Genomic DNA, 9,350 nt, shown 5'->3' with positions numbered 1-9,350 from the left:
ACTGTCAAAAAGAGAGGGACAGAGAAAGGGGTGGGGGGTCACAGAGACAGAGACAGGAGGGAAAGGTGGGGGGGGGAGACAGAAAGGGGGGACAAAGAGAGAGAGGGGGAGAGAGAGTGATGAAGATCACTCCTGACAGATGGACACCTTTCTAGAATACTCCGCATCGCTACAAGAAGTGTGTGAGCAAACATTGACTACTTGTGCAAGCAAAAAAATGCCTGGTAGCTCACTAAATCAGTGTCCAACATAGTGACAAAAAAGTAAGTCAATAAATGAATCTTCTCATTTAAAGCTTCTTCATAAAAATGCACATTCATTGTTGTTTTGATTAATAGTAAGATAAATTTTTAATGACTTTATCTTTCTGAAATTGTCTCACTGGCCCCCTCTGTAAGACAAAAATTGTAATGTGGCCCCCACGTGAAAAGGTTGGACAACCCTAGTTTAAACTCTCCAATACAGCACTATCAAACCACTCCATGAGGACATTGGTCCTGGCTCTGTTCAGGTGCAATCTGACCATCCCGTATAGGTCCCACCTCCCCCAGAACTGGTTCAAATGTCCCAGGAATCTAAAGCCCTCCCTCCTTTACCATCTCTCCAGCCACACATTCATCTGCTCTCTCCTCCTATTTCTATACTCGCTAGCCTGTGGCACCAGGATTAATCCAGAGTTAATACCTTTGAGGTTCTGCAGGCTAGTTTCCTTCCTAGCTCCATAAAATACATACAAATAATGAGCTAGGAGCAGGAGTAGATCATTTGACCCCTCAAGCCTGCTCCGCCATTTGATAAGATCATGGCTGATTTGAATGTGGCCTCAACTCCACGTTCCTGTCTGCCCCCCATAACACTTAATTCCCTTGTCAATCAAGAATCTATCCAACTCAGCCATGACCCAGGCTCCAATGCTGAGGAAGCGAATTCCACAGACTAAAGACCCTCAGAGAAAAGAATTTCTCCTCATCTCTGTCTTAAATGGGAGGCCCCTTATTTTTAAACTGTCACCCATAAGTGAAAACATCCTTGCAGCACTCACCCTGTCAAGTCCCTTCAGGATCTTATATGTTTCAATAATATCATATCTCATTCTTCTAAACTCCAATGGGTATAGGCCCAACCTGTTCAACCTTTCCTCATAAGATAGCCCCTTCATCCCAGGAATCAGTCAAGTGACCCTTCCCCAAACTTCTTCCAATGCAATTTTATTCTTTTTTATGTAAGGAGACCAAACCTGTACACAGTACTCCAGATGTGGCTTCACTATGGCCTTGTACAGCTGTAAAAACTTCCCCTACTTTTATATTCTATTCCCCTTGCAATAAATGACAACATTACATTTACCTTCCTAATCACTCTCTGTACCTGCATACTAACATTTTTTTCATTCACTCATGGGATGTGGGCGTCACGGGCTAGGCCAGCATTTATTGCCCATCCCTAATTGCCCTTGAGAAGGTGGTGGTGAGCTGCCTTCTTGAACTGCTGCAGTCCATGTGGGCTAGGTACACACAGTGCTGTTAGGAAGGGCGATCCAGGATTTAGACCCAGCGACAGTGAAGAAACAACAATATAATTCCAAGTCAGGATGGTGTGTGGCTTGGAGGGCAACTTGCAGGTGGTGGTGTTCCCATGTATTTGCTGCCCTTGTCCTTCTAGGTGGTAGAGGTCACAGGTTTGGAAGGTGCTGTCTAAGGAGCCTTGGTGCATTGCTGCAATGCATCTTGTAGATGGTACGCACTGCTGCCACTGTGTGTCGGTGGTGGAGGGAGTGAATGTTTGCAGATGGGGTGCCAATCAAGCGGGCTGCTTTGTTCTAGATGGTGTTGAGCTTCTTGAGTGTTGTTGGAGCTGCACCCATCCAGGCAAGTGGAGAGTATTCCATCACACTCCTGACTTGTGACTTGTAGATGGTGGACAGGCTTTGGGGAGTCAGGAGGTGAGTTACTCACCGCACAATTCCCAGCCTCTGACCTGCTGTTGTAGCCACGGTATTTATATGGCTACTCCAGTTCAGTTTCTGGTTAATGGTAACCCCTAGAATGTTGATAGTGGGGGATTCAGCAATCATAATGCCATTGAATGTCAAGGGGAGATTGTTAGATTCTCTCTTGTTGGAGATGGTCATTGCCTGGCACTTGTGTGGCGCGAATATTACTTGCCACTTATCAGCCCAAGCCTGGATATTGTCCAGGTCTTGCTGAATTTCTACAGGGGTTGCTTCAGTACCTGAGGAGTCACGAATGGTGCTGAACATTGTGCAATCATCAGCGAACATCCCACTTCTGACTTTACGATTGAAGGAAGGTCATTGATGAAGGAGCTGAAGATGGTTGCGCCTAGGACCCTACCCTGCAGTTGGACTTGTCCTGCTTTTTGTGTACAGGACATACCTGGGTAATCTTTCACATTGCCAGGTAGATGCCAGTGTTGTAGCTATACTGGAACAGCTTTTGTGTTTCATGTACCAGGACACCCAGATCCTTCTATCTCACAGAGTTCTGCAGCCCCCCATTTTACTTTCATTTTTAGTCATTTTTTCTTCCTTTTTTTTTAACATTCTTTTTTACATGTTTTACAATTTTTTTATTGCATTTATTTCATTTCATCTTAGTCTGTTCAGTTTGCTTACCCACTGTTTTTTTCAGGTTTGCACTTGCTGCTGTTCAATATTCAGTATATTAACACCTAATCTGTACTAATGCTTTGTCTTTCAACACACCATTAACATATTGTTTGCCTTTGCTCCGTGACCTTTTGGTCAGATATGTGGCCTGGTCCAATCTAGACCTCCTTTGTTATCTCTTGCCCCACCCCCACCTCACTTGCTTATAACCTGTGACTTTTCTAATATTTGTCAGTTCCGAAGAAGGGTCACTGACCCGAAACGTTAACTCTGATTCTCTTTTCACAGATGCTGCCAGACCTGCTGAGTGGTTCCAGCATTTCTTGTTTTTGTCTCTTTTCACAGGTGCTGCCAGACCTGCTGAGTGGTTCCAGCATTTCTTGTTTTTATTTCAGATTTCCAGCATCCGCAGTATTTTGCTTTTAGATTGTGATTATGAGTTCTTCCCTCCCTTTTACCTCTTGTTTTTCAAGTATCTTTGGGATTTATTTTTTGTGTCTTTGACTGTGAAGACCGACACAAAATATCTGTTCAATGCTTCTGCCATTTCATTGCTACCCATTATTAATTCCCCAGACTCACTCTCTAGAGGACCGATGCTCACTTGAGTTACTCTTTTCCTTTTTAAATATGTAGAAACTCTTACTATCTGTTTTTATTTTTCTAGCTAGCTTTCTCTCATATTCTAATTTCTCCCTTTTTTTGTCATTCTGTGCAGGTTTTTAAAATCTGTCCAAACTTCTGATCTACAACTAATCTTCACAGAATTGAAGGCAGAATCTGCCTGAAAGACCCCATCCCTCTTTCTATCTATGTCGTTAGTACCATATGGACCATGACTGCAGGATGTTCACCCTCCCCCTTCAGAGTGCTCTGCAGCCACTCAATGACATCCTTGACCCTGGCATCTGGGAGGCAAGATACAATCCTGGATTCAAGTTGGTGGCCACAGAAATGACTGTCTGTTGCCCTAACTTTAGAATCCCCCTCACTATTGCTTTCCCAAACTTCCTCCTGCCCCCACCCCTCTACAGCTGAGCCACTTGTGATGTAGTGGATTTGGTTCTAGCTGCACTCCCCAGATGAGCCATCACTCTCAACAGTATTCAGAACTGAATACTGGTTGTAGAGCAAGATGGACCCAGGAGACTCCTACACTACCTGCCTGGTCTTCCTTGACTGCCTGGCAGTCATCCATTCCTTCTCTACCTGTACACCCCTAAGGTGCGGGATGACCACATCCAGAAACATGCAATCTACATAGCTCTCAGCCTTGTGGATGTACCACAGTGAAACCAGCTGCTGCTCAAGCTCCAAAGCCCAGAGCTCGAGCTGCTCCAGCTGATGGCAGCTCCTACACGTGTGGTTGTCCAGGACATGAGAAGCATCCTGAGTTCCCACATGGAACAAGATGTCCACTCCACAGGAATGAGGTTCCCTGCCATGCCTCCATAACATCTCTCAACTTCACCTGTGCCTCTGCTCAACTGCTGCTGCAACCTTCATCCATGCCTTTGTTATCTCCAGATTGACTATTCCAATGCACTCCTGACTGACCTCCCACATTCCACCCTCCGTAAATTTGAGGTCATCCAAAATTCTGTTGCCTATGTCTGTACTCGTACCAAATCCCATTCCCCTATTGCCCCTGTGCTCAGTGTCATACATTGGATCCCAGTCAATCAACGCCTTGATTTTAAAATTCTCATCATTTTTTCCAAATTCCTCCATGGCCTTGCCCATCTCTATCTCTGTAATCTCCTCCAGCCCTACAACCCTCCAAGATATCTGCACTCCTCAAATTCTGGCCTCTTGAACATCCCGATTTTAATTGCTCCACCACTGGTCATCATGCCTTGAGCTGCCAGGCCCTAAGTTCTGGAATTCCCTTGCTTAACCTTTTTGACTCTCTACCTCTCTTTCTTCCTTTAAGGTGATCATTAAAACCTACCTCTTTCACCAAGCTTTTGGCCTTCTGACCTAATATTTAATTATTTGGCTCTGTGTTTTATAACATTCCTGTGAAGCGCCTAGGGATGTTTCACTACATTAAAGGTGCTAGATAAATGCAAGTAGTTGTTGTAACTTTTTTCTGAGTTTTTTTTCAAATGTTTGCTCCAATAAATGCCATATTTAGCTTCATAAACTCAACTGAGTGAAGGAGAAAATGGTGGTCAAAAACAGTTTGAAGAAATTGAGTGATTTCTTCGTTCATTTTGTGGTGGTTATTGGTTACAAATTGCTGGCCATGAGCAAAAATTGAGTAATATGATTGATTGCTATTATGGTGTTTGTCAGTTGATTGATAGGTTTCCTGCCTGTTAAGTGAATAAAGTGGAGATTGATTGTTTTCTAGTAAGTTAATGGAATATTTGCATCAAACAGTATGTTAACTGAATACATGGTGGTTCAGTGAGCTCATTACTTTTCCCCATAAATTCACTTTGAGTTGTGATACCCTACAGATGCATTCTGCACTAGATATTTATATAAAAGGCATATTTTATCACCGATATATTTTTCCAGCAAAATTGTTGCTTTATTCAGTTCACCAAAGCTTGCATTGTTTATTGCCTCATAGCATACATGTCACAATGCAGCAAAAATAAAAATTCCATGCCATAATTTGGGCCAAGACCATTTTTGGGCATGCGAGGGCATAGTTTGTGCTCCCCTTGCCTGAATGGTGTGGCCTGAGGTTCTCTGTATATTGGCTGAAGATTGCAGCAGCAAGTAATTAAGGAATAGTGCTTGTCTCACTCATTTCACTGGTAGCTCAATTGGATGTTTCATTGCTTTTTATGGTGCTACTTGACAAAAATGTCTAACACTGAAGACCCAATGAACAAACAGGGTATGACCCAAAGGCAAAGAAAAAATGCTGCAAGTTTAATGAGTCTGACTGGCAATCCCTTCTTATGAGATAGAACACAAAGAGAATGATGGGTGTCCATAATAGGAAACTTGCAAAAAGGTCACCCACGTCATGTGGGGGGGGGAAGTTTGTACTGAATGCCACATCTCTTGCAGCACTGCAGATTAATGGCAGAAAAGGTTCAATGACCTGACCAGCACAGTGCTGTAAGAAGTTCTACATCCTCAGCCGGACAGGCAAAATGATAAACCAGCCATTTTCCCTTTTCTTCCTCAGCCTTCAAGGCACCAGCATATTCATCATATGGCTGCCCATCTCCGCTAACAACAATTATTTATATGCACATCCCTAAAACTCCTTCCTTCTCTTTAACAGGGTGGTACCACTCTATTATAAATAAAAGCAAAATACTGCAGATGCTGGAAATCTGAAAGAAAAACAGAAAGTGCTGTAAATACTCAACAGGTCAGGCAGCATCTGTGGAGAGAGAAACAGTTTCAGGTTTCAGGTCTCTGACCTTTCATCAGAACTGGTGCACTGGTGAACTATGTCCTGTTGCAATCGATTGGCATCATCCTCAATGTTTGAAACACTTCCAAGTCTGGTTTCACTGGCAAATTTTGCAATTTTATTCTATATTCAATATACAGGTCATTTGCATATATCAAAAAAGCAGTGGTCCTAGCACTCGCCCTTGAGGAACAACACTGTCTACCATTCTCCAGTCTGAAAACCAACTATTTACCACAACTCGCTGTTTTCTGTCCTTGAACCAATTTTTTATCCAAGCTGACACTGATCCTCCTATGAGCCTAAATTTTGTTAACCAGCCTTTTATATGATATTTTGTCAAACGCTTTCTTGAAATCCATATAGACAACATCCACCACATTCTCTTCATCAACCTTCTCTATTACTTCATCAAAAAATTCAATTAGATTAGTCAAACATGATCTGCTTTTATAAATCCATGCTAGCTCTCCTGAATTAACTCAAACCTGTCCAAGTGCCTGTTGATTTTTTTCTGTGATTATTGTTTCTAAAACCTTACTCAACACTAATATTAAACTGACTGGCCTGTAGTTACTAAGAATGTCCTTACACCCTTTCTTGAATAGGGGTGTCATATTTGTCACTTTCCAATCCTCTGGCTCCTCCCCTGTATCTAGGAAAGATTGGAAGATTAAGGCAAGCTTTTCTGTTATCTCCACCACCACTTCCTTTAGCAACCTGGGATGCAAGTCATCTGGACCAGGTGACTTATCCACTCTAATCATAGCCAGTCTTTCCAGTATATCCTACCTATCAATTTTCACCTCATCCAACACCTCTACCATCTCCACTTCTACCAATATTTTGTCGGCATCCTTTTCCTTAGTAAAAACCGATACATAGTACTCATTAAGTATTCTAGCCTTGCCCTGCACCTCGAAGCATATATCACCTTCTTTGTCCCTAATAGGATCCATCCCATCTCTTACTACTTGTTTACTATTTACATGCCTGTATCAGATTTTTGGGTTCCCTTTTATGTTAACTGCCATTTTATTCTCATATTCAATTGGCCTCCAAATAGTGTCAGTCATATTTTTGTCTTCTCTTCCCCTCTCAACCTGTTTATCGTTCAACCACGTTTTGCTCTTGTTGGAATGTACCTAACCTAGACCTGAAACATGTCTTCCTGAAAGACCATCCATTGTTCTGTTACAGTTTTCCTGTCATTCTTTGGTTCCATTTTACCTCTCTTCCCATTGAAGTTAACCCTCTTCCAATTTAAAAGTTCTACTTCAGATTGTTCCTTGCTCTTCTCTATTACTAGTCTAAACCTTATGATACAATGATCACTCTTACCCAAGTGCTCCCCCACAGACACTTGGTCCACTTGGCCCACCTCATTCCCCAGCACCAAATCCAGCAACACCTCCTTCTTGAGAACATACTGGTCAAGAAAGTTCTCCCAAACACATTTCAGAAATTCCTCCCCCTTTACTTGAACATTATACCAATCGATATTTGGGTAATTAAAATCCTCCACTATCACCACTCTAAAGTTCTTGCACATTTCAGTGATTTCCCTGCAGGTTTGCTCCTTCCTCTCTCCCTCTCTCACTATTTGGAGGTTTATAGAATGCCCCCAACAGCATGATCATACCTTTCTTGCTTCTCAATTCTAATCTAGCTTTATGAGTATATGATAGCTGGTAATTTTCCAAGTACGCAGGAGCCTGGAGAGTGGGTGATGATCTGCTGCCTTCCCAGCAGAATCTGAGTAGTAGGCTTTGGAGTCATGAGACTGAGATCTCATGGATACTCAACAAGCTCAATCCTGTCCCTATCAGATACCCACAGATGCACACCATGAGTCTAGGTTACTAAATCAGCATAGATCAAGGATTAATCAACAACTTGTATTCATATTACATCTTTAACATAGCAAAATATCCCAATGTGCTTCACAGGAATAATTATTAAACAAAATTTTACTCTGAGTCACATAAGGAGATATTAGACAGGTAACCAAAAGCTTAGTCAAAGAAGTGGGGTTTAGGGAGCGAACTAATGGAGGAGAGAGAGGTAGATAGGCAGAGAGATTTAGGGAGGGAATTCCAGTGCTTATGCTGAAAGCACGGCCACCAATGGAGGAGCAAAAAAAATCAGGAATTCACGAGGGCAGAATTGGATGATTGCAGCGGTCTCAGAGGGTTGTAGGAGGTTACTCAGATAGGGAGGGGCAGGGCATGGAGGTATTTGAAAACAAGGATGAGGATTTAAAAATTGAAGTGTTGCCAGCATTGGAAGCAGTTCAGAGATGGTTCACTCGACTGATTTCTCGAATGAAGGGGTTGTCTTATAAGAAAAGGTTGGGCCTATACCCATTGGAGTTTAGAAGAATGAGAGGTGAACTTATTGAAGCATATAAGATCATGAGGGCACTTGACAGGGTGAATCGTGGAAGAATGTTTCCACTTGTGCATGAGACTAGAACTAGGGGACACAGTTTAAAAATAAGGGGTCACCTATTTCAGACAGAGAAGAGCAGAAATGTTTTTCTCTCAGAGAGTCGACAATCTGTGGAATTCTCTTCCCCAGACAGCATTGGAGGTTTGGTCACTGAATATATTCAAGTTTGAGTTAGATAGGTCTTTGATAGACATGGGAGTCAAGGGTTACGGGGGGCAGGCAGGAAAGTGGAGTTAAGGCCACAATCAGATCAGCCATGATCCTATCGAATGGCGGAGCATGTTTGAGGGGCTGGATGGCCTACTCTTATTCCTAATTCTTGTGTTCAGAGTGGGGGAGGCAATGTAGGTCACCAAGCACAGGGGTGACATGGGATCTTCATGGTCTGTACAGATAACTGGATAAAATCACTGATCCATCAGGGGAATTTCATTCACACATAATGGGCTGAATTTTATGTTGCTGCCGCTGTAATCAGGCGGTGGCTGTAAAAAATGGGGGCCCGCACGCGCGGACTTTACGCTGTGAAGCCGCCGCAATATTAAACATGGCAGCTCATTTACACGGCTGGGGCGGACTGCACTCCCCCCCACCCCCCCCATAACTTGGAGGGAGCGGGCAGTCCATCCCTGGCAACGGCGTCAGGTGCCACTGCGCAGGCGCCAGCACCATTTTTAAACGGCTTCCAGCCCTTCAATTTAATTTAAATTTTTAAAGAAACATCAGTGTGAAAAATTAAATAAAGTTATCACAACCCTCTCCCACCCCCACAATGATCATCAGATTTATTACTTGCCCTCTCCCCCCACAAAAACTTACCTTGTGCTCCTGACCATCCCCCCCCCCCACAAATCATAAACTATTAATTTTACCCCTTCCTACCAC

This window comes from Heterodontus francisci, chromosome 8, assembly GCF_036365525.1.
Source record: "Heterodontus francisci isolate sHetFra1 chromosome 8, sHetFra1.hap1, whole genome shotgun sequence".
Taxonomy (NCBI): Eukaryota; Metazoa; Chordata; class Chondrichthyes; order Heterodontiformes; family Heterodontidae; genus Heterodontus; species Heterodontus francisci.
This window is presented reverse-complemented; position numbering follows the sequence as displayed.